The 26684-nt window shown below is 37.1% G+C and overlaps 1 long non-coding RNA gene across 19 annotated transcripts in view; it reads right to left on the bottom strand.

Moving 5' to 3' along the window:
- The window catches only part of LOC147355130 (uncharacterized), a 487872-nt gene that overhangs the window by 110096 nt on the left and 351092 nt on the right, over window positions 1–26684 (bottom strand). The window lies entirely within an intron of this gene.

Here is a 26684-nt window from a genome sequence, read left to right on the forward strand (position 1 = left end):
GAATAAAATCATCAAATTGGTCAACTATGAAGTGTGAAAAAGTTACTCCATTTTATTTATTATTGTCATCAGCTTATTATTAACATTATGGTTGTCATTATTTAGTGAACCACTGCTGACTCTGTTAGAATAAAATAGCAGAGATAATACAGAGTGCACCAGACCAGGAACAATTACATTAATACAGAGGTTTTAATTCTTAGAGATTTTAAGGCAAGAAAGAAAGTGAAAGTGAAGTCACTCAGTTGTGTCCAACTCCTTGTGACCCCGTGGACTGTAGCCTACCAGGCTCCTCTGTCTATGGGATTCCCCAGGCAAGAATACGAAATGGGTTGCCATTTCCTTCTCCAGGGGATCTTCCCGACCCAGAGATCGAACCCAGGTCTCCTGCATTGCAGGCAGACGCTTTAACCTCTGAGCCACCAGCTTGCTGCTGCTGCTGCTAAGTCACTTCAGTCGTGTCCGACTCTGTGTGACCCCATAGAAGGAAGCCCACCAGGCTTCCCCGTCCCTGGGATTCTCCAGGCAAGAACACTGAAGTGGGTTGCCATTTCCTTCTTCAATGCATGAAAGTGAAAAGTGAAAGTGAAGTCGCTCAGTCCTGTCCGACTCTTCGAGACCCCATGGAATGCAGCCCACCAGGCTCCTCCATCCATGGGATTTTCCAGGCAAGAGTACTGGAGTGGGGTGCCATCGCCTTCTCCAGAGCTACCAGCTTAGATGATCTCTTTTAAGGCAAGGGATATAATAAATTCACGTCAAGAGGCCAGGTTGTTAATGCAAATAAATGAAAGAAATCAGATGAAAGAGGAAGATCTGTGACAAACTTCAAATCATATTTATATCTAAAAGGATCTAACTGATGCTTAGCTATTTCCCATCATTTCAAATGAACAATGCAGGCCAATTATGGCCACATCTTATGGTGCTGTAAACAATGCCAGAAACCTTTTTTTCTAATTTTATATATCTTTATTTTAATGTCATGAATTATTAAAATAAGCAAACACACTGTATGAACCATAAGAATATACGTTTGAAGTAGTCTGCCAGTTTCCTTGATGTAAACCTTGCAATATGACCAGTTTAAGTCTATCAAAGTTATGTCACTGAACATGGAGTTGAGAAGAGTTTCACGTATTAATTTCTCACAAGCATGTACACTGTGCCTTCACAAATCACTCCCAAAGGAAGGATTGCTACCTTAATTTTAAGGAATTTTATGAACATCCACAAGTACCAAGAAGTCTACCAAAGGGGACCTCTCTGTATATCAGTATCTTTAGAAACATTTCAACTTCTTCTTTACTATTTCCAGCTTCCTTAGTCTTATACCCTTTAATTTATATCTGCTTCTTGCCTTTCTGTATGTGCTGTTCCACTCCTTCCTCCACACACCACACTTTGTATTTATGGCTTTTATTGTGGGTTTGCTTCTCTAGGCCATTTTTACCCAACACACAGTTTCCTGGGTTTGGCTCCCTGTGTGACCCACCAACATACTTAAGACAGTTGGTGATGGACAGGCAGGCCTGGCGTGCTGCAAATCATGGGGTCGCAAAGAGTCGGACACAACTGAGCTACTGAACCAAACTGAACTGACTCCCTTCTAGTACCAAGTCTGGTGCAGAGTCTCCTCCACTTTGGTCAGGAGAGAACAAAGGAAAACATACAATATTCCACTGAAAAATAGTTTTTGTCGTTATCAACCTGGAATAGATACCAAAAGAAAGATATGCCTTAGTGTTATGAAATGTAAAAAGGGACAGACAGCTAAATGTGTCTGTGGGGTAGATGATGAAGAAGAGATGTTCTACAAAGAAATTGGGTGGTCAGAAATTTCAAGAAAAAGAATACTAACATTAGTCCACATGCGTCATTAAATGCACCCTAATGATTTACAAATGGCAACTATATCTCAACTCCCAAATACATTTTGGAAAAAGAAGACAAACAAAAACAAATGCATGTTCAGGCACACACACGCATGCACAACCCATGTGAGAAACATTCAACTTATTCTGTCCAAACTACAATTAAAAACTGAACAAACTAAAAAATCAACAACCATACTTAGATGATCTGTTAGAGAACTGAGGTTACGAGAAAAACTACAAGCTCCTTACATGCCTGAACAGAAACAAGAAGTCAAGAAGTTTAGATAAAATCCATGGAAAGCAAACGACTTTTAAAAAAATAATCAGATCAGATCAGTCACTCAGTTGTGTCCGACTCTTTGCGACTCATGAATCGCAGCACGCCAGGCCTCCCTGTCTATCACCAACTCCCGGAGTTCACTCAGACTCACGTCCATCGAGTCAGTGATGCCATCCAGCCATCTTATCCTCTGTCGTCCCCTTCTCCTCCTGCCCCCAATCCCTCCCAGCATAAGAATCTTTTCCAATGAGTCAACTCTTCACATGAGGTGGCCAAAGTACTGGAGTTTCAGCTTTAGCATCATTCCTTCCAAAGAAATCCCAGGGCTGATCTCCTTCAGAATGAACTGGTTGGATCTCCTTGCAGTCCAAGGGACTCTCAAGAGTCTTCTCCAACACCACAGTTCAAAAGCATCAATTCTTCGGCGCTCAGCCTTCTTCACAGTCCAACTCTCACATCCATACATGACCACAGGAAAAACCATAGCCTTGACTAGACGGACCTTTGTTGGCAAAGTAATGTCTCTGCTTTTGAATATGCTATCTAGGTTGGTCATAACTTTCCTTCCAAGGAGTAAGCGTCTTTTAATTTCATGGCTGAAGTCACCATCTGCAGTGATTTTGGAGCCCAGAAAAATGAAGTCTGACACTGTTCCCACTGTTTCCCCATCTATTTCCCATGAAGTGATGGGACCGGATGCCATGATCTTCGTTTTCTGAATGTTGAGCTTTAAGCTAACTTTTTCACTCTCCACTTTCACTTTCATCAAGAGGCTTTTTAGTTCCTCTTCACTTTCTGCCGTAAGGGTGGTGTCATCTGAATATCTGAGGTGATTGATATTTCTCCCGGCAATCTTCATTCCAGCTTGTGTTTCTTCCAGTCCAGCATTTCTCATGATGTACTCTGCATATAAGTTAAATAAACAGGGTGACAATATACAGCCTTGACAAACTCCTTTTCCTATTTGGAACCAGTCTGTTGTTCCATGTCCAGTTCTAACTGTTGCTTCCTGACCTGCATACAAATTTCTCAAGAGACAGATCAGGTGGTCTGGTATTCCCATCTCTTTCAGAATTTTCCACAGTTTATTGTGATCCACACAGTCAAAGGCTTTGGCATAGTCAATAAAGCAGAAATAGATGTTTTTCTGGAACTCACTTTCTTTTTACATGATCCAGCGATTATAAACAAAACTTTGAAAACCAGCATACACTATGAACAAATGTAACATATAAGGTACTGATGTGAAAAAAAGATAATTATAACACAATATTAAACAAAATACATTAGGAAATGTAAAAAATTTCTACAAATAATTAAGAGGTATACCAATTACCAAGAGAGGAAAACTGAGTTAAGTATATGAATCACTTCAGTCGCTCAGTCTTATCTGACTCCTTGTCGACCCCATGGAATGAAGCACACCAGGCTTACCTGTCCTTCATTCATATTCAAGTATGTGAATAGGCATCTCACAGAAAATGAAACTAAATAAGCATCTAAAATTCCAAAATAAGAAGTGGTAAGAGAAATAATAGATTTGAAAATAAGATGCATTTCCAATAAATAACAATGAGAAAAATGAATAGTGGCTAGATTTGGTACTGATGAGAATATGTAGAATCAGGAAAGCCCTAACAATGATAATGCAAATTTAAACTGTATATGATGCTGTACATCATATATTGATATCATATGCTAACACAATGGACATGAGTTTGAGTAAACTCTGGGAGATAGTGAAGGACAGGGAAGCCTGGCATGCTACAGTTCATGAGGTTGCAAAGAGCCAGACATCAGTTTGCCACTGAATAACAAGATGATACAAGCATAATCTGTTAATACCACATAGTATTAAGGATGTCCAGCATACAACCCTCCAATATTACTTCTAAATTTTATAGTAACTCACATATGTTTAAGGTGATAGGTTCAATAATGTTTACCGTAACTTTGATATTTATTATCAAAAATAGGTTTAAGCTGAATTATTCTACCAAGAGAAAAATAAGTAAATTGTAATATCATTTTTATAACTGCTATGACTCTCCATTGAAGGACCACTAGGATCTCTCCTATTGTGGAACAAGATGTGTACATTGCTCATTGCAGCTAGCAATTTACACTATGGGGAACTGTGGGGTATCCAGTAAAAAGATATAAAAAAGGAAGTTCTGTTTGGTTTGGATCTTTTAAATGATTGGAGGGAGTGCAAAGAAATCAAGCTTAGTTCTATATTGAGAGCTGTTGGAAAGTAGCAGTAATTCTGTGATTTAACATCATAATGAACTTTTTCAAAATTATTTTATTGAAGGATAATTGCTTTACAGAATTTTGTTGTTTCCTGTCAAACCTCAACATGAATCAGCCATAGGTATACATATTTCTCCTACTTTTTGAATCTCCCTCCCCAGATCGCCTCTGTAGGTTGATATAGAGCCCCTATATGAGTTTCCTGAGTCATATAGCAAATTCCCATTGGCTATCTATCTTACATATGGTAATATAAGTTTCCATGTTACTCTTTCCATACATCTCACCCTCTCCTCCCTTCTCCCCATGTCCATAACTCTATTCTGTATGTCTGTTTCTTCACTGTTGCCCTGTAAATAAATTCTTCAGTACCATTTTTCAAAATTATGTATATATACATTAGAATATGATATTTATCTTTCTCTTTTCGATTCACTTCACTCTGTATAATAGATTCTAGGTTCATCCACCTCACTAGAACTAACACAAATGCATTCTTTTTTATGGCTGAGTAATATTCCATTGTGTATATGTACCACAACTTCTTTATCCATTCATCTGTCAATGGACAGATGAGGTTGCTTCTATGTTCTAGCTATCATAAATAGTGTTGCAATGAACAATGGATATGCGTGTCTTTTTCAGTTTTGGTTTCCTCAGGGTATATGGCTAGAAGTGGGATTGCTGGGTCATATGGTGGTTTCCTTCCTATTTTTTAGGAGTCTCCATACTGTCTTCCATAGTAGCTGTATCAATTTACATTCCCACCAACAGTACAAGAGTGTTCCCTTTTCTCCACACCCTCTCCAGTATTTATTGTTTATAGACTTTTTGATTATGGCTATTCTGACCAGTGTAAAGTGATATCTCATTGTAATTTTGATTTGCTCTTATGGCGTGCTGCAATTCATGGGGTCGCAAAGAGTCGGACACAACTGAGAGACTGAACTGGACTGAACTTAGTAATGAGTGAAGTTGAACATCTTTTCATGTGCTTGTTGGCCATCTGTATGTCTTTTTTGGAGAAATATCTGTTTAGGTTTTTTCCCACTTGTTTATTGGGTTGTTTGTTTTTCTGGCATTGAGTTGTATGAGCTGCTTTTATATTTTGGAAATTAATCCTTTGACAGTTGTTCCACTTGCTATTATTTTCTCCCATTCTGAGGGTTGTCTTTTCACTTTACTTATAGATTCCTTTGCTGTGCAAAAGTTTTTCAGTTTAATCAGGTCTGACTTGTTTACTTTTGTTTTTATTTCCATTACTCTAGAAGGTGGGTCCACTCCAGTATTCTTGCCTGGAAAATCCCATGGATGGAGGAGCCTGGTGCACTGCAGTCCATGGGGTCGCTAGGAGTCGGACACAACTGAGCAACTTCACTTTCACTTTTAACTTTCATGCATGGAGAAGGAAATGGCAACCCACTCCAGTGTTCTTGCCTGGAGAATCCCAGGGACGGGAGAGCCTGTGGGCTGCTGTCTATGGGGTCACACAGAGTCGGACACGACTGACACAACTTAGCAGCAGCAGCAGCAGAGGGTGGGTCATAGAGGATCTTGCTTTGATTTATGTCATCAAGTGTTCTGCCTCTGTTTTCCTCTAAGAGTTTTATAGTTTCTAGTCTTATATTTAGGTCTGTAACCCATTTTGAGTTTATCTTTGTGCATCTTCTTAAAGTGTTCTAATTTCATTCTTTTACATGTAGCTCTCCAGTTTTCCCAGCACCATTTATTGAAGAGGCCATCTTTCCCCATTGTATATTCTTGCCTCCTTTGTCAAAAATAAGGTACCCATAGGTGCATGGGTTTATTTCTGGGCTTTCTATCTTGTTCCATTTGTTTATATTTCTGTTTTGGGGTAGTACCATACTGTCTTGATGGCTGTAGCTTTATAGTATAATCTGAAGTCAGGAAGGTTGATTCCTCCAGCTCCATTCTTCTTTCTCAAGACTGCTTTGGCTATTCGGGGTCTTTTGTATTTCCATATGAAATGTGAAATTTTTTTGTTATAGTTCTGTAAAAAATGCCATTGGTAATTTGATATGGATTGCATTGACTCTGTAGACTGCATTTGGTAGTAAAGTCATTTTCACAATATCAATTTTTCCTACCCAGGAACATAGAATATCTCTCCATCTGTTTATGTCCTCTTTGATTTTTTTTCATTAGTGTCTTATAATATTCTGTGTTCAGTTCTTCCCCCCGCCCTTAAGTAAGTTCATTCCTAGATACTTAATTCTTTTTGTTGCAACAGTGAATGGGATTGATTCCTTAATTTCTCTTTCTGATTTTTCATTGTTAGTATATAGAAATGAAAGTGATTTCTGTGTGTTGATTTTGTATCCTGCAACTTTGCTAAATTCACTGATTAGCTCTAGTAATTTTCTGATACTATTTTTAGGGTTTTCTATATACAGTATCATGTTATTTGTAAACAGCGAGAGCTTTACTTCTTCTTTTCCAATCTGAATTCATTTATTTTTCTTCTATGATTGCTGTAGCTAGGACTTTCAGAACTATGTTGAATAATAGTGGTGAAAGTGGACACCTTTGTCTTGTTCCTGTTCTTAGGGAGAATGCTTTTGGTTTTTCACCATTGAGAATAATGTTTGCCATGGGTTCATCATATATGGCCTTTACTATGTTGAGGCAGGTTCTTTCTATGCCCATTTTTCAAAGAGTTTTAATCATAAATGGGTGCTGAACTTTATCAAAGGCTTTTTCTGAATCTATTGAGATTATCATATTGTTTTTATCTTTCAGTTTGTTAATATGGTGTATCACATTGATTGATTTGCATATACTGAAGAATCCTTGCATCTCTGGAATAAACCCAACTTGATCATGGTGTATGAGCTTTTTGATTTGAATTTGAATTCTGTTTCCTAAAATTTGTTTGAGGATTTTTGCTTTTTCATCAGTGATATTGGCCTGTAGTTTTCTTTTTTGGTGTTGTCTTTGTCTGGTTTTGGTATCAAGGTGATGGTGGCCTCGTAGAATGAGTCTGGAAGTGTTCTTTCCTCTGCAGTTTTTTGAAACAGTTTTAAAAGGATAGGCATTATCTCTTCTGTAAATGTTTGATAGAATTCTGTTACATCATTGGTCCTGGGCTTTTTTTTTTTAGAGAGTTTTGGTCACAGCTTCAATTTCAGTGCTTGTAACTAGGTTGTTAATAATTTCTGTTTCTTCCTGGTTCAGTCTTGGAAGATTGAACTTTCCTAAGAATCTGGCCAGTTCTTCCAGGTTATCCATTTTATTGCCATATAGTTGATCATAAAGTCTCTTATAATCCTTTGTATTTCTGCACTGTCTGTTGTAATCTCTCTTTTTTCATTTCTAATTTTGTTGATTTGATTCTTCTCTCTTTTTCTTCATGAGTCTGGCTAAAGGTTTGCCAATTTTGTTTATCTTCTCAAAGAACCAGCTTTTAGTTTTATTAAATTTACTGTTGTTTCTTTCATTTCTTTCTGCTCAGATCTTTATAATTTCTTTCCTTCCACTAATCTTAGTTTTGTAGTTTGTGTGTGTGTGTGTGTGTGTGTGTGTGTGTGTGTGTGTGTGTGAATGCTTCTTTTTCCAGTTGTTTTAGGTGTAATATTAGGTTGTTTATTTGATGTTTTTCTTGTTTCTTGAGGTAGGGTTGTATTGCTATAAACTTCCCTCTTAGAACTGCTTTTGCTGCATCCCATAGGTTTTGAATTGTCATGTTTTCATTGTCATTTGTTTCTAGAAACTTTTCAATTTCACTTTTGATTTCTTCAGTAACCTGCTGGTTATTTAGATACATATTGTTTAATCTCCATGTCTTTGTGTTTCTTACAGTTTTTTTTTCTTATAATTGATATCTAGTCTCATAGTGTTGTAGTTGGAGAATATACTTGATATGATTTCCATCTTTAAAAATTTACTGAGGTTTGATTTGTGACCCAAGATGTGGTCTATTCTGGAGAATGTCCCATGTGCACTTGAAAAGAAGGTGTATTCTTCTGCATTTGGATGGAATATCCTAAAGATATCAATGAAATCTATTTTGTCTAATGTATCATTAAAGATGTGCTTCATTATTAGTTTTCTGTTTTGATGATCTGTGCATTGGTGTTAATTGGGAGTTGATTTTATAGATCTTTTTCCTTCTCTTTTATTTCTGACAATATAAGTCCCTTTGTTGTAAAGGTGGTTTGGTGGTACTGAATTCTCTTAACTTTTGCTTGTCTGAAAAGCTTTTTATTTCTTCAGCAATTTTGAATGAGATCCTTGACGGATACAGTAATCTTGGTTGTAGATTTTTCCCTTTCAGTACTTTAAAAATATCCTGCCATTCCCTTCTGGCCTGCAGAACTTCTGCTGAAAGATAACTGTGAAGCATATGGGGTTTCCCTTGTATGCTACTTATTGCTTCTCCATTATTGCTTTTAATATTCTTTATTTGTGTTTAGTCTTTGCTAGTTTGATTAGTATGTGTCTTGGCATGTTTTTCCTTAGGTTTATCCTGCATGGGCCTCTTTGTGCTTCTTGGACTTAATTGACTTTATATCCCTTTCCATTTGGGGGAAATTTTCAACTACAATCTCTTAAAAATTTTTCTCACACTCTTTCTTTTTCTCTTCTTCTTCTGGGACCCCTATAATTCAAATGTTGATGCATTTGATATTGTCCCAGAGGTCTCTGAGACTGTCCTCAGTTCTTTTCATTCTTTTTACTTTATTCTGCATTTCAGAAGTTATTTCCACTATTTTATCTTCTAGCTCACTGATTTGTTCTTCTGCTTCAGTTATTCTGCTATTTTTATTCCTTCTAGAGCATTTTTAATTTCATTAATTGTGCTGTCTCTGTATGTTTATTCTTTAATTCTTCTAGATCTTTGTTAATTGATTCTTGCATTTTCTCCATTTTCAAGGTTTTTGATCATCTCTACTATCATTATTCTGAATTCTTTTTCATGCAGTTTGATATTTCCTCTTCGTTTATTTGGACTTCTGTGTTTCTAGTTTGTTCCTTCATTTGTGTAGTATTTCTCTGCCTTCTAATTATTCTTTTTTAAACTTACTGTGTTTGAGGTCTCCTTTTCACAGGCTTCAATTCTTTCTTCCTTTTGGTTTCTGCCCTCCTAAGTTTGGTCCAGTGGTTTGTGTAAGCTTCAGATAGGGTGAGATTCATATTGAGCTGTTGTTGGTGCTATTGTTTTTGTCTGTTTATTTGTTTGCTTTTCCTCTCATGGCCAAGGCTGAGTTAGGTGGTAATCCTGTCTGCTGGTGATTTGGTTTGTATTTTGTTTTGTTTGTTGTTTAGATGAGGTGTCCTGCACAGGGTGCTACTGGTGGTTGGGTGATGCTGGGTCTTTTATTCAAGTAGTTTCTTTTATGTGAGTTCTCACTCTCTCATACTCCCTAGGGTTAGTTCTCTGGTAGTCTAGGGTCTTGGAGTCAGTGCTCCTACTCCAAAGGCTCAGGGCTTGATCCCTAGTCAGGAACAAAGATTCCACAAGTGCTTTGCCATGGAATTAAGTGAGATTAAAAAAAAAAAAAAATAGCCACAAATGAAAAACCAAAGATGAACCCCAGAGAAATGGCAGTTACAAAATCAGGCAAATAATAATTAAAATGATGGAGTATATACATAAACATATACACCCATAATCAAAGTCAAAATAGTTCAGCTGAAATAAAGTACAATAGATTGACCTGGCAAACAAAGGAAATAAAAAATTATATTTACCAGTTAAGAACAAAACTAATGAAAGCACAACCTGGAAAACAAAACTAAAGTAAGGTGCCAAGTTGAGGATAAAGCAATGAAAACAAAACTAACACATATTTTGAGAGGAAAGGGAAGAAAGTAAAGGAAGAAGGAATAGATATGTAAAGTTAAATAGGGATAAATGAAGGAGATTTATATATGTTAAAGATTAACTGCAAGGGGAAAAGAACAGTAGGAGAGGAAAACAAAGGAATAAATGTATAAAAAATATAATTAGTTTTAAAAAGCAAAATTATGAAAAGAAAAAAAGAGGAAAAAAAAAGGAAGAAAGAAAAAGCAAAAACTCCACATAACTGCAAAAGCCCAATGTAGAGACAGAGGTTTATGACAACACTAAAAAGTGTGACTGAATATACACATATACATATACACCCATAAGCAAAATCAAAACAGTCCAACAAAAGTAAAGTACAATAGATTGACCTGGTGAACAAAGGAAACCAAAAATTATATCCACCAGTTAAGAACAAAACTAATTAAGGCACAAACTGGAAAACAAAACTAAAGCAAGGTGCTAATTGGAGAAGAAAATAATGAAAATAAAACTAACAAAATGTTAACAGGAAAGGAAAGAAAAGAATAGATATGCAAAGTTAAGTAGAGGTAAGTAAAGGACGAGGAAGCCTGGTGGGCTGCCGTCTATGGGGTTGCACAGAGTCGGACACGACTGAAGCGACTTAGCAGCAGCAGCAGAAACAAAGAAGATTTATATAAAGATTAACTCCAAGGGGAAAAGAACAGTAGGAAAAGCAAACAAGGAATAAATGTAGAAAAAAATTATAATAGATTTTAAAAAATAAAATAAATTTTAAAAAAAAGAAAGAACGAACTCCACAGAACTGCAAAAGCTCAACGTAGAGGCAAAGGTTTATAACAAAAATAAAATATGTGACTGAGGGAAGAAAAAAAAAAAGCTCAAAATCTTAATTAGATTTCATAGTGCCAATAAAGTTGACAACTACAATGGAGGGGGAAAAAAGGAAAAGAAAACAAATCCAAAAGAATATACAGAACAAGTCAAAACATAAGAATAATAAATATTTTTCTTGAGTCACTGCTGTCAGAGTCCTTTCCCTTGCGGGGAGTCACAGCCCACCTCACCTGCCTAGGATGCCCTCCAACACTGTGCTGATCTCTGGACCTGCTGTGGGGGCAGCTCAGATTCTAATCTGGTCCTACTCCTGTGTGTTCTTGCCTCCAATGTCCACAGCTATAAGAACTAGTGTTTTCTTTTTTAGGAGCTCTCAATGTCCGTTTAAAGGTAAAGCGTCTGCCCGCAATGCGGGAGACTCAGGTTCAATCCCTGGGTTGGGAAGATCCCCTGGAGAAGGAAATGGCAACCCACTTTAGTACTCTTGCCTAGAAAATTTCATGGATGGAGGAGCCTGGTGGGCTACAGTCCATGGGGTCACAAAGAGCCGGAACAACTGAGCGACTTCACTTCACTTCACTTCACTTCAGTGTCCTTTTATATATTCCATAGACACAGAGTCTGCCTAGTTGATAGTGTGGACTTAATCTGCAGCTTATATAGCTGGTGGGAAGGTTTTGGGTCTTCTTCCTTAGCCACACTGCCCCTGGGTTTCAGTTGTGGTTTTATTTCCACCTCTGCATGTGGGTCATCCACTGGGGTTTGCTCCTGCGGCTGCCCTGGAGGACTTGGGTTTGCCCCTGTGAGGGCCAGGTGTGGAGGTGGTGCAGCTGCTTGGGTAGCAGGGGTTCTGGCAGCACCAGGTACTCAGGGGAGTTGGCGGCTAGGGCAGCAGGAAATATAGTGCTCTAGAAGGGTATGGCAACCAGTATTGGCCAATACGTTCCAGTACTCTTGCCTGGAGAATCCCTGGCAGAGAAGGCTGGCAGGCCACAGTCTACAGGGTTGCAATGAATTGGACACGACGGAAGAAACCCTGTGCGCATAGACGCAAGACATTTTTTGCCTGTGGCAGCTCTGCCCTAGTGAGAGTTGAGCATGAAGATGGTGCAGCTGCTTAGCTTTCAGGGAACCTCACAGCACCAAGTGTGCAGGGACACAGACTGCCTCTGCCTCAGGAGTCATGGCCCTGAGTCTTCTTTTGAGCCTGTTGTAGCTGGTGATCAGAAGGCCTCTTTGGCCAGTCTTTCTCCAATTCCACCTGTTCAGGCACTTAGAGGGCTCCCTTGCCTGGGGTCCTTTACTGTTATTTGGCCCATCAGGCACATAGAAGGGGCCACTCTGGCTGGGTTCCTACTCTGTAGATTGGCACGTCAGGCACTTAAAGGGGCATCCTGGGTGGAGTCCTACTCTTTAGTTCAGTGTATCAGGCATTTGATGGCCCAGTCTCTCTATTTTTCAGCTGTAGTTGCTAATGTGTGAGGACAGAGAGGCTATGGTGATGGCTCCACCCACTATGCATGACTCAGCAGTATCACCTTGCTTCCATGGTTCCCTGGCTTTCCTCCACAGGCATTTTCCATCACAATCTCCTCCCTCACATCCCCTCAATCCGTCTCTCCGCAGTCAATAGTAGCCCTTACCCTGGGATTTCTCCACAGTCCCTAGACTCCAGCTGCCAGCTTCTGCATCTTCCAGGGGATCTGCATCCCTGTCTCAGGTATGTAAGACTGTGGCAAGGACTGTCTGATTCTCATTCCATTTAGGCTGCCACACATCAGCTGTTTTACTCTCAGCCTTAAATGTTTCTCCTCTGACTCAAACAATTGCCCCAATGTGGGGATCAGACCCCTGCTACAGTTCCCCCACCCACCGAGGGCAGGTCCAGTGCTACCAACACTCCTGTTTTTCCCCCTAGTTCTCATCCTGCTGAGTTTTGCATGGTTCTATATATTCTTTACTGCTGGTCAGGTACTCCTGTCCATTCTCAGCTGGTTTGTTTTACGCTCTTCTGTGTCTGAAGGTGTATTCCTGATATATGCATGGAGAGAGATGTACTCCACATCCACCTGCTCTGTCGCCGTCTTGTTCCCCCCCTTAATGAACTTTTATATGGAAGGAGAAAAGATTAGAATGAAACTGAAAATATAGGTAAAGAAGTGTCAACTACTCTTATCAGATCTGATGGGGTATATTTTGTTTCTGTAATTTGCACAGTATGTTTGTTGCTGATTTCTGTGTGTGGACAAACTTTGTGCCCACAGTGTGCCCTTAATTGATGTTGATGTTCTATGAAGTTATTAATATTTAAAAGGAGAACTTTAAGTTTAGCTCTGAGTGTTAGGCCAACTCCTGGATGTCTGCTTTTACCTTTCTCATGTGAGATAAAATATGGAAGCTAAAATAAAAGAGAAGGACACACATCAACTTCTAGTTATTGTAGCCCCTCCTACTGTTCTATAATAACTTCAACTCCCATTGTTTTGGAAAGTCTATGTTCAGGTATACTATCACTCAGCTCTAGTTATCTGCTCCCAATCTTGTTGGTTTCAATTAATTCCCAATAACCTTGATTTCTCTTCTTTTCTTTCATCCTTGACAACAACAAAAAGTGCTTTAATGTTTAATGATTAAATCTAAGCTAGTTAATACATAGCGCTGACTTCGTGCAGTAAGTTAGTAATAATGTGATGACTGTTTTTATCTGAAATTAATTTGAGAGACACTATAGACCTATCCTGGGTCCTTTGATTTGGTTGTATAATGAATATCGTGCAGATGGTAAGAAATTTTGACTTAATTAAGCATATTAAGAATAATTAAATGACTTTGACTTTGAAAATGATATCGCTCTTGTCTTCAGTTAACTTCTATAAAGCATATACACTAATTGATTAATAGAGAACAGAGTGGGCCAACTGTACTTATGCAATTCAACAATAAATGAATGTCCATGTTTGTGCCTTGAGTTTTTACACACAGACACACAATTTTTCCATGTTTAAGAATGTTGTTGAATATATTAAATCATTACCAGTATTAGAAAATACAAAAGGAATCAGAAACATAGCAATGTCTAATCTAAAATCATTTCTTACTGCTCCTTCTAGCATCCAATTCCTAGATGCACAAAAATGTTATCTTAAATGGGTTAAATCTGTATAGTCCCTGTGGCTAGCACTTATAACATTGATAACGTGAAAAAAATATTATAATGTTATTTTTGCACTTTTAAATGTACAACATTCTCCTTTATCTATTCAAAGTATCAACCGTCTTGGGAGTAGCTAAGTGTTCGCTACAGAGGGAACATTCATGAGAAGATCAAGTTAAAACACAGTTTCAGAATTAAAAAAAATATATTAATTTCAATTCAAAATAAAGTAGTTCCTTCTCAAAAAAGAGTACCAATGTCTTTTTCACCCCATTATTATATTAAACATCTGACTTGCTCCTGACTTTTGGGCAAACCACACAAGACTTTACAAACTTGAAATATGGCTAATGCAAATTTGGTTCAGCTCAGTTCAGTCGATCAGTAGTGTCTGACTCTTTGCGACCCCATGAATCACAGCATGCCAGGCCTCCCTGTCCATCACCAACTCCTGGAGTTCACCCAAACTCATGTGCATTGAGTTGATTGAGATGGTGATGCCATCCAGCCCTCTCATCCTCTGTCGTCCCCTTCTCCTCCGGCCCCCAATCCCTCCCAGCAACAGGGTCTTTTCCAATGAGTCAACTCTTCGCATGAGGTGGCCAAAGTACTGGAGTTTCAGCTTTAGCATCAGTCCTTCCAATGAACACCCAGGAATGATCTCCTATAGGATGGACTGGTTGGATCTCCTTGCAGTCCAAGGGACTCTCAAGAGTCTTCTCCAACACCCCAGTTCAAAGGCATCAATTCTTTGGCGCTCAGCTCTCTTCACAGTCCAACTCTTACATCCATACATGACCACTGGAAAAACCATAGCCTTGACTAGACGAACCTTTATTGGCAAAGTAATGTCTCTGCTTTTCAATATGCTGTCTAGTTTTGTCATAACTTTCCTTCCAAAGAGTAAGCGTCTTTTAAATTCATGGCTGCAGTCACCATCTACAGTGATTTTGGAGCCCCCCAAAATAAAGTCTGACACTGTTTCCACTGTTTCCCTATCTATTTCCCATAAAGTGATGGGACCAGATGTCATGATCTTAGTTTTCTGAATGTTGAGCTTTAAGCCAACTTTTTCACTCTCCTCTTTCACTTTCATCAAGAAGCTTTTAGTTCCTCTTCATTTTCTGCCATAAGGGTGGTGTCTATCTGCTATAAGTGTAAAATATGACATTTGAAATATCTAATATGAAAAATATATCAGATCAGATCAGATCAGTCGCTCAGTCGTGTCTGACTCTTTGAGACCCCATGAATCGCAGCATCTCACTAATTGTTTTATATGTCAAATGTTAATTTGGAGGCTTGGTTTATATAAAATATATTATTAAAATAGTTTTTACTTATTGTCAATGTGTCCATTAAACTTAAAATTACATATATTGATCCCACTATAATTTCATTTAACAGGTTTTTCAGACTACAGAGAACTTTTATAAGGCCAGTACACATGGAGAAAGCAAAGTGAAGGAAACTTCACAACTTGGAGTGACTGATAGATACCTACTCAGTTGGTGTAACTGAACCGAAGGGGATGAGGAGAAATTGAATAGCAGGGGTTAGGGAAAACATAGGCTTAAAAACACAAGTGAACACACACATTTCTTCCTGCTAACATTTAAATTATGTATTAGAACGAGAATGAGGGTGAAAGTCATAATGAAGGGAGAAGAAGCAACATAACTGTTAAAGTGATAATATAATTCCTGGGGCACTTTGTCAGTGTTTTGTTTGTATGTTTGTTTTGGTTGTCCTTTCTGTATGCTGCTGGATTTGATTGTTAGCATTTTGTTATGGATAAAACATACTAGTGTCTAGGGTTTTCTTGTGATGTCTATGTCTGATTTTGGTATCAGAGTAACAATAGTCTCTGACTCTATAAAAGAACCTGGCATCCAAACCCTGACAGGATGGTTACTTTGAGACATTAGTCTGCCATCTTGGTCAGCCAGCTTTCTGAATAAAGTTGTATCTCTCACCTCAATACCTTGCTCTCAGATTCATTGGCCTGTCATGCGATGAGCAGAGTGAACTTGGACTCCATAACAGTGGTATTAATGGAGAATTCTCTCTTTTCCTGACCACACTCTGCTGTTAAACTCCACTAAGGGGAAGCAGACAACTCAATTGTTTTTAGCAATGCCTTGGGGCACGGATTGCTCTACAAACTAATCCAATTAAATTTTAGTTCTCTTGAAGGATTAGTTTCTTAAATTCATAGTTGACATCTATTTTGACTCCAGGATTGCTCCCAGCAGTTGTCTCATTGCATGATTTTATCTTGCAAACTAGCCAGCTTAACATTGGACTGTACTTTCATTTAAGTCCAAGAAACTCCTCCCAGTTACCTTTCCCCAAACTCTCAGGGTTTTTAGAAAGTCTTTGTGCTTGCATATCTTTATATTCCCTGTGAAGTAAAGGGAGTTGCTTTGAGAAGAGATTGTGTGTGTGTACTAAGTGGCTCAGTTGTGTCCTACTCTCTGCGACCCTATGGACTGTGGTCCACCAGGCTCCTCTGTCCATGGGATTCTCCAGGCAAGAATACTGGAGTGGGTTGCCATGCCCTTCTCCAGAAGATCTTCCCAACCCAGGGATCAAACCTGTGTCTCTTTTGTCTCCATCTGGGAAGCCCTGGGATGAGACTGGTTTGATTGTTTAGTCCCTAAGTCATATCTGACTCTTGTGACCCCTTGGTCTGTAGCCTGCTAGGCTCCTCTGTCCATGGGATTTTCCAGGCAAGAATACTGGAGTAGGTTGCCATTTCCTTCTTCAGTGGGAAGAGAATAGAGGCTACGTGTTTTATGGCATGCCACTTCCCCTAGGCAAATCCTGAGACAGGGCTCTGGACCTTGAAGTAGTGACTACAGCAGGCTACTTTCTGAGTAGCACGTCCACTGATCGGTCCTCTCAGCTTGGCTGTCTTAGTTTGGAACTGCTTGATCATGTGCAAGGACAGTTGAGGCTTTGCATTGGCAGTGTGCAGAGACTTTAGTCCACGAAGGTTACTATGCATGATAAAGAAAGGCTGTGAAATTATGCCCATATGCCAGTAAGAGGGGAGTGTCTAAGAACATTTCTTTAATAGTATATATCATCTTTAATGGTTGTTAGCCTAATGACAATAATTAAAAAGCTATTTCCTCTTTTCTTCTCCCCAAAGGTAAATCTGCTAATTGTTCCATATATAAAACACAGAGAATGACACTGAAATGGTCAAGTTACTAAAAAATGAAAAAAAAAAAGTTCTGCTTTTTCAGTTAACTTAATGTCACATATCACCTAATATATATTTTAATAATTTCCATTCAAAATTATTTTGAATATTATTTCAAATACATAAACCTTAAGATCTTTTTTCTGTCATATTTTCTTGCTTGGATGAATGTTAGATTCAATAACTTTCTTGTCAGTTTTTTGCCTTTGAGTACAAATGCAGTGACTAATATATGATATGTGTGCATATATACATAACTTTAATTGACTATATGCTTAATATTATGATTTTATATTTTTATAGCAAAATTTTTTGGTATTATTGGATTTTACATACTTTATAATGCCTAGATTATATTTAATTACATTTATTCAAAATTTCCCATGTTGTTGATCAATTAGGAAAATTCCAATTTATTGTTATTACAAATACTGTTGTAATAAATTTCTTGTAGCTCTTTTCATTCACATAATTATTTCCTTAGGATATATTTGTGAAGTACTTTTTCTTGCTCATTTTAAAGGCTTTTGATATTCATTACCAAATTGCCTTCCAGAAAGGTCATACCAATTTATATTCTCATATTAATACAGTGTGAAGAAGATACTTTTTATGTTTTTAATTGGGAGGATAATTGGCAAATGCTTTCTACAGTTCAAAGGAAAGAAAGTAGATTATAGTTCTAAATTAAAGCCAAAAATTAAATGGATTTTACAGCTTCTTTATGATTACTGTAGGATTTTTTCCCCTATGCACCAAAACACAGAAATGAAGAATAATCCCAGGACTTTCCTGGTAGCACAGTGGATAAGAATCCTCTTGCCAATGGAGGGGACACAAGTTCCATCCCTGATCTGGGAAGATTTCATATGCTGTGGAGCAACTAAGCCTGTGCACAAAAACTTCTGAGCCTACAAGCCACAAGTACTGACTTGAGCCTGCATGCTGCAAGTAGTGAAGCCTGTGTGCCTACAGCCTGTGCTCCACAACAAGAGAAGTCACGCAATGAGAAGCCTGCATAACACAATGAAGAGTAGCGGTGCACTTGAAGCAACTAGCAAGTACAGTAATCCTCAGCCCAACAAAAACTCAGTGCAACCAATTTTTTTTTTTTAAGAATAATTCTAAAATGCATGTGTCCTACTCCTTAATTTTTTTCTTATGAGAATGGTAAATTAATAAGGTGATTCATTCCAGTAAAGGAAGCTTTTATAATATTCAGTAGTCTAACTTGTTCTTCAAGAGGTATAGCATTTCAGGTATGCTACATGAATAAGTCCTAGACATTTGCTGTGTGACATCCTACCTGTGCTTAAAAACACTGCATTTTACACTCAAGAATTTTGTAAGAGAGTAGATCTTATTTTATGTGTTGTTACCACAGAAAAAGTGGGAGGTGGGGCAGGAAGAAAATTTTATGTGATGGAAATATTCATTAATTTGTGCATAGGTTTATGCATATATCAAACTCAAGTTGCATTAAATATGGGCAGTTTTTTGTATTTCAATTATACCTCAGTAAAGATGTTAAAAATAAAGGCTATAAGTAGGAAACACCAAGTTCTATACCCCTATATCTAATTTAATGGGCAGTAGCTATATAATCAAACCCCCTTTCTTGCTCAAGAAAGTGTATGGCAATACCAAAGTATGAAACTTTTATATAGACATGACTGATTCCACTGGAATTATAATATATATATATATATATATATGTGTGTGTGTGTGTGTGTGTGTGTGTGTGTGTATAAAGATGTCCGTGAATCTTTACACACATTGTGATCTTTGATAACCCACTGGATTAGTTAAGGCAGATTAGACAAACAGATTCATCCATGATAAAAATCATCAATAGGTTTTATCACTATTGATGACACCAAAATATTACTTCTTCAAGATTGTGCTAGTTTTTAGCAGTTGCTGTCTTGCCAAATATGGTTGTAGTTGATCTGTTTAAATTTGGTCTCATACTCAATTTAATAATTTGCATTTCTTCAGATTTTATTTATACTATATACTTTTGCATATGTGTATATGTGTGTATATATATACTATTGTATATGTGTTTGCATGCTAATATAAAAGCAGCATCACATAAAACATGAAATCAATGTACTAGAAATAGACCAATATAATTTTAATAAAATGATTTTTCTGTGTTCAGAAAACTAAATAAATAGTGACACATTTTACTATATTAGGTGAAGAATCTGAGCTCTGGAAATCTATCTTTGTAATTTAAAGAAAGTCATCATTTTATGTCCAATAAGTGGGTATATGTGTGTGTGTGTGTGTGTGTGTATGTGTGTGTATGTATGGTACTGTAAAAACTTGCTATATATATATATATATATAAATGCTTATATGTATATATATAAATATACATATCACAGCTTCTGTCAAGACTTTATGAGATATATTGGTGAAATACTTAGCATACTGTCTGATTTAGAACAAGGGCTCAGCAAGTGCTACTTATTATTTTCTTAATAGTATTTTTATATTCTCTGCATATTCTTTATCATAAAATCATTTATCATTAACTGAAACATTATGTATATATTGAAATAAAAGCATCATGTTCCTTATCACTGGATGAACTATACTGGAGACACCCGTTAATTCTTATTAGTATTTGCTAATAGGAATATTAAATAAAACCAAAAGAAAATTTATTTAAACATGGCCCGTTTTTACCTCTTTTTCTAAATTTAAGAAAAACCCTTTGTCAAATATTGTAATCTATAAATAGTTTAAAGCATTTTTTACCAACAAAGGCAGTTAAAGGGATTCGATATACTTGAGAAAAGAAAATAAGGGCTGAGCAAATGTGGCACAGAATGGCCCTGGCATGTATATTATCTTACCTGGAATCATTTCATTACGAGGTCTGAAAAAATGGCTGTTCTTTGGGACTGAGTGAATATAGCTCTAATTTCAGCTTCTAATTTCAGGTTTTCATATATAATTACTCTCTCTATGAGTGTAGAGCGGAGAGTTTTCTGTTACCTTAGGTATGAGCTTTAATTTAAATCCTCAGATTTCCAAAATTCTAATTTAAACTGCAGAGCAGCACAGCTATGATCAGATTGTTCTCTTGCAAATGGGGTTGATAATTTGAGAATCCCAAATGAAACAAATCATTTAGCAGAACTCAAAGAAGCCAGTTAGCCTATGCTTTTTTCCCCCCCTCTTTTTTCTTTCACAAAATGAAAGAAAAAAGCTTAAATACAATTCTGAGAACCTAATCAAGAAGAACTACAGAGTAACTCTGGAATTATATTCCCAATGGCATATAATTTATATATAATCCTTTGGAGAAACATTAATACATTAAAGAAATTGCAAAGTGAGACAGGCTGAAAAATTTAGTATCATGGAGCTAATTATTCATGGTTTATACTGAAGAGAAAGGGCTTTCACTCTGTACATTATACCACACAAGCTAGAATCCATTGTGTCTGATAGCAGAGAAGAAGCCTCTATTTATTGCTCACATCCAATTCTCAAATCTACCTAAAATGGCAGGTATCAAAAATTACTAACTCTTTGTCTTCATTTTACTTCTAGTCTATATCTCCTGATGAGAACAATCTAACCAGATACTGAAAGCAGGAAAATATTCCTCATTTACAATAAAAATAACCCATATCTTTCTGAGAGAAAACAAATCACTTCATAAGCAGAAAGGGAGCCCTATAGTGTGAAAGAAGGAAGATAAAAATCAATTCAGAAAGCAGTCTTCAAGTCCTCTGAAAAGAACCAAGTTAAGGCACTCTTACTCCTTGGACTTTGATAGAAGTTAGCTGCATAAAGATAGCAAGATAGACGTACTGTCCTAATCTTAGCTCTCTTGTTGATTTAGTTCAGAATATTACCATTTACAGTAGCAAGTTGGTACACACAGTGGATCTTTTTTGTTTTTGTTTTTAATTTTTTATATTGTCTTGTTACATATATAACAGATTAATGATGTTGTGATAGTTTCAGGTGAACAGAGAAGGGGTTCAGCCATACATATACATGTGTGGACTTCACAGCAGATCTTTTTTGAAGATGAATAGTTGTTCTCACAAATGTTCATCTCGTTCACACAGTCTACTGCATTCTCAATTGCTTCAGGGCCAGAAATGGTTTCAGTGGTAGCCCAAATATTGAAAACATTACAAAAAGGATTCATTTTGGTTATCTAGAAATTCTAAAACAAGCTGCCCAGTTATGAGTGCAGGAAGGAAAAAAGCAAGAGTTGAAACAGAGTGAATGTGCTCAGTAGCATGTGATGATGCCTACACATAAACAGAAGAAGGGAAGATTTTTTTTTTTGCTGTTTTAATTTATAAATATTTTTATTATACATACATTTTGAAAACCAGATTTTCAAAATGTAGGTATGAAGATTTTTAATCAATAAAAACATAGGTAAAAATAAAGGTTCATCTTATCTTCTTTGTCAACAGGCTCAAGAAATAGCTATTGAATTACAATACAGTAGAAAAATTAGGTTTTAAATTTAGATATTTTCCTCTGAATCCTGAAGTTCAATGAAACACTATCTTGTAGTTCCTTTTGGTTTGGCCATGATTCACTTTAACTGGTAAAATGCAATTGTTTAAGTTTAAGTGAAGTCCAAACCAAAAAACAAAACAAAACAAAAACCGTTATGGCATCAGTTCTATTCTCAGTAGGAACTGGGGTGATTCTGAAGTTATAATGGCTTAATAGACATTTCATTGTTCCGGGTACATAATCAAATTAAATAGTCTGGTAAGTTTGGTGACCCAAAATGATAAAGACAAACATATATCAAGCCCAGCCAGGCAGCCTTGAAAGTCTAATTAATTATATAAAAGTGTTGATATCTAAGTGGAGTAAGATCTCTGGGTGAGTTATACAAATGCGAGACATATAAAATGAGAGGTGTGAAGGAAAATATTTACCAAATCTGATATATGTCAATGTAGGATTTTAAACAGTTAGAAACCTCTTAAAAAAAAAAAAGTATTAGCAGAGTTTATGAAAGAGATATAGGTTAAGTGGTCTCTCTAGCTCTATCATGGAGAAGGCAATGGCACCCCACTCCAGTACTCCTGCCTGGAAAATCCCATGGGCAGAGGAGCCTGGTAGGCTGCAGTCCATGGGGTCGCTGAGGGTCAGACATGACTGAGCGATTTCACTTTCTCTTTTCACTTTCATGCATTGGAGAAGGAAATGGCAACCCACTCCAGTGTTCTTGCCTGGAGAATCCCAGGGACGGGAGAGCCTGGTGAGCTGCCGTCTATGGGGTCGCAAAGTCGGACACGACTGAAGCGACTTAGCAGCAGCAGCTAGCTCTATCAATGCACAATTTCACATACCAATCAGAATGTTCTGAGTACCATAGTATTATCACATACAGTATAACTCATAATCATTATCTATATGTCACAAACCCCATATGATTGAGGCTACAGCAGACATGAATGTTGTTAAAAACTCAAAAAAATTTTAGTCCTTTATACGTCCACTATTAGACATAAAGTCATATAATTCCTACAATAAATTCTAGCGAGTGAAAAAATGAAGAAAAAGAGAAGAAATAGAAGGAAGTTATTTAGAAAAAAGCTCTCCCCATAATGACATTTTCATCATTTATTTCAGATTTTTTTTAATTAATAATTATGTTTTACTTTAAACAATACTTTTCTTGATGAGAAAGAATCAGAATTAGTAGAAAAACATCAGTGTGTCCAAAATAAGTAACAGAGTTCAGTTCAGTTCAAATCAGCAGGAGAATCTGGAATTCCACACCTCTCAAACTGTCCCCTCTAGTTACAAACACTGCTGATTCATGGTGCAAAAGTGAAACTAGAGCAAAACTAAGTTTAGAAGTACTCTGCTTCACTATACTCGATTGCAATCATGTAAATCTAGCAGATGAGGTAGTTCTCACAAGCGTAATATACTGCAGATATATACACCATCCCTCTGGGTCGTCCCAGTGCACCAGCCCCAAGCATCCAGCATCGTGCATTGAACCTTGACTGGCATCTCGTTTCATACATGACGTTTCACATGTTTCAATGCCATTCTCCCAAATCTTCCCACCCTCTCCCTCTCCCACAGAGTCCATAAGACTGTTCTATACATCAGTGTCTCTTTTGCTGTCTCGTATACAGGGTTATTGTTACCATCTTTCTAAATTCCATATATATGCGTTAGTATACTGTATTGGTGTTTTTCCTTCTGGCTTACTTCACTCTGTATAATAGGCTCCAGTTTCATCCACCTCATTAGAACTGATTCAAATGTATTCTTTTAATGGCTGAGTAATACTCCATTGTGTATATGTACCACGGCTTTCTTATCCATTCATCTGCTGATGGGCATCTAGGTTGCTTCCATGTCCTGGCTATTATAAACAGTGCTGCGATGAACATTGGGGTACACGTGTCTCCTTCCCTTCTGGTTTCCTCAGTGTGTATGCCCAGCAGTGGGATTGCTGGATCATAAGGCAGTTCTATTTCCAGTTTTTTAAGGAATCTCCGCACTGTTCTCCATAGTGGCTGTACTAGTTTGCATTCCCACCAACAGTGTAAGAGGGTTCCCTTTTCTCCACACCCTCTCCAGCATTTATTATTTGTAGACTTTTGGATCGCAGCCATTCTGACTGGTGTGAAATGGTACCTCATAATGGTTTTGATTTGCATTTCTCTGATAATGAGTGATGTTGAGCATCTTTTCATGTGTTTGTTAGCCATCTGTATGTCTTCTTTGGAGAAATGTCTATTTAGATCTTTGGCCCATTTTTTGATTGGGTCATTTATTTTTCTGGAGTTGAGCTGTAGGAGTTGCTTGTATATTTTTGAGATTAGTTGTTTGTCTGTTGCTTCATTTGCTATTATTTTCTCCCATTCTGAAGGCTGTCTTTTCACCTTGCTAATAGTTTCCTTTGATGTGCAGAAGCTTTTAAGTTTAATTAGGTCCCATTTGTTTATTTTTACTTTTATTTCCAATATTCTTGGAGGTGGGTCATAGAGGATCCTGCTGTGATGTATGTCAGAGAGTGTTTTGCCTATGTTCTCCTCCAGGAGTTTTATAGTTTCTGGTCTTACATTGAGATCTTTAACCCATTTTGAGTTTATTTTTGTATATGGTGTTAGAAAGTGTTCTAGTTTCATTCTTTTACAAGTGGTTGACCAGATTTCCCAGCACCACTTGTTAAAGAGATTGTCTTTAATCCATTGTATATTCTTGCCTCCTTTGTCAAAGATAAGGTGTCCATATGTGCATGGATTTATCTCTGGGCTTTCTATTTTGTTCCATTGATCTATATTTCTGTCTTTGTGCCAGTACCATACTGTCTTGATGACTGTGGCTTTGTAGTAGAGCCTGAAGTCAGGCAGGTTGATTCCTCCAGGTCCATTCTTCTTTCTCAAGATTGCTTTGGCTATTTGAGGTTTTTTGTATATCCATACATATCGTGAAATTATTTGTTCTAGCTCTGTGAAGAATACCGTTGGTAGCTTGATAGGGATTGCATTGAATCTATAAATTGCTTTGGGTAGTATACTCATTTTCACTATATTGATTCTTCCAATCCATGAACATGGTATATTTCTCCATCTATTAGTGTCCTCTTTGATTTCTTTCACCAGTGTTTTATAGTTTTCTATATATAGGTCTTTAATTTCTTTAGGTAGATATATTCCTAAGTATTTTATTCTTTTCGTTGCAATGGTGAATGGAATTGTTTCCTTAATTTCTCTTTCTGTTTTCTCATTATTAGTGTATAGGAATGCAAGGGATTTCTGTGTGTTGATTTTATATCCTGCAACTTTACTATAATCATTGATTAGTTCTAGTAATTTTCTGGTGGAGTCTTCAGGGTTTTCTATGTAGAGGATCATGTCATCTGCAAATAGTGAGAGTTTTACTTCTTCTTTTCCAATTTGGATTCCTTTTATTTCTTTTTCTGCTCTGATTGCTGTGGCCAAAACTTCCAAAACTATGTTGAATAGTAATGGTGAAAGTGGGCACCCTTGTCTTGTTCCTGACTTTAGAGGAAATGCTTTCAATTTTTCACCATTGAGGATAATGTTTGCTGTGGGTTTGTCATATATAGCTTTTATTATGTTGAGGTATGTTCCTTCTATTCCTGCTTTCTGGAGAGTTTTTATCATAAATGGGTGTTGAATTTTGTCAAAGGCTTTCTCTGCATCTATTGAGATAATCATATGGTTTTTGTTTTTCAATTTGTTAATGTGGTGTATTACATTGATTGATTTGCGGATATTGAAGAATGCTTGCATCCCTGGGATAAAGCCCACTTGGTCATGGTGTATGATCTTTTTAATAATTATTGTACCCAGCAAGGATTTCATTCAAGTATGAAGGAGAAATCAAAAGCTTCTCAGACAAGCAAAAGCTGAGAGAATTCTGCACCACCAAACCAGCTCTCCAACAAATAATAAAGGATATTCTCTAGACTGGAAACACAAAAACGGTGTATAAACTCAAACCCCAAACAATAAAGTAAATGGCAACGGGATCATACTTATCAGTAACTACCTTAAACGTAAATGGGTTGAATGCCCCAACCAAAAGACAAAGACTGGCTGAATGGATACAAAAACAAGACCCCTACATATGTTGTCTACAGGAGACCCACCTCAAAACAGGGGACACATACAGACTGAAAGTGAAGGGCTAGAAAAAGATTTTCCATGCAAATAGGGGCCAAAAGAAAGCAGGAGTAGCAATACTCATATCAGATAAAATAGACTTTAAAACAAAGGCTGTGAAAAGAGACAAAGAAGGTCACTACATAATGATCAAAGGATCAATCCAAGAAGAAGATATAACAATTATAAATATATATGCACCCAACACGGGAGCATCGCAGTATGTAAGACAAATGCTAACAAGTATGAAAGGAGAAATTAACAATAACACAATAATAGTGGGAGACTTTAATACCCCACTCACACCTATGGATAGATCAACTAAACAGAAAATTAACAAGGAAACACAAACTTTAAACGATACAATAGACCAGTTAGACCTAATTGATATCTATAGGACATTTCATCCCCAAACAATGAATTTCACCTTTTTCTCAAGCGCACATGGAACCTTCTCCAGGATAGATCACATCCTGGGCCATAAAGCTAGCCTTGGTAAATTCAAAAAAATAGAAATCATTCCAAGCATCTTTTCTGACCACAATGCAGTAAGATTAGATCTCAATTACAGGAGAAAAACTATTAAAAATTCCAACATATGGAGGCTGAACAACACGCTGCTGA

The sequence above is a fragment of the Bos grunniens genome, chromosome 17, assembly GCF_055505025.1.
Source record: "Bos grunniens cultivar Pamir isolate PY7600 chromosome 17, Bosgru_T2T1.0, whole genome shotgun sequence".
NCBI classification, from domain to species: Eukaryota; Metazoa; Chordata; class Mammalia; order Artiodactyla; family Bovidae; genus Bos; species Bos grunniens.